Source organism: Pteropus alecto, unplaced genomic scaffold (genome assembly GCF_000325575.1).
Source record: "Pteropus alecto unplaced genomic scaffold, ASM32557v1 scaffold311, whole genome shotgun sequence".
Lineage (NCBI taxonomy): Eukaryota > Metazoa > Chordata > Mammalia > Chiroptera > Pteropodidae > Pteropus > Pteropus alecto.
The window spans coordinates 973,611-974,255 of record NW_006431916.1 but is presented as its reverse complement, the minus strand read 5'-3'; positions in this window follow the sequence as shown (position 1 = coordinate 974,255).

Below are 645 nucleotides of genomic sequence, written 5' to 3'. Positions count from 1 at the left end.
AACACCCGCTAAAATGTTTTTTTTTAATGTTATGTTTTGAAGATTTTGAAATTATAGATTTCTTAGTTAAAATATAATTGTCCTTAATTCTATGTTGAAGATGGTTGCTAAGGAGATCATTAATATATTAGTTATAATATATTCATATATTATATTATTATATGATATATAATTATTATATAACAAAAAGATAATACATATGAATATATAATAAATACAAAATACAAATTTATATAATTTAAATACATAAATTAACTATATATTATTACATATCAGAAAACTCCAGGTAGCTGGTATGCCTTATTAAAGAGAAGGGGAAGCTCATCACTTTGAGAGTAAAAATTGGTCCCCTTCATCTCTTTAGGGAAAAAAGGATTATGTTCCTAGGGCTTGAATCTATAATAGTCAATATTTGCAAGGTTGTTTTTGAAGGGTGCTCAGCATCCAAAGCCCCTTACTGTTTAGGGGAGTCTTTCCTTGCATGGTCTTGGTGGGAAACAGAGCTCTATCCCTTGGAAATTAGTGTATGATTATGTGATCCCGGCTCAGCCATCTGAATCTGTGCCAAGAACCATAGGTCTGGAGCAAGTGATGCAAAGAAGCTGTCTGCTCCAAAAGTGGCAGCCACAGCCTCTGATGTCTGAG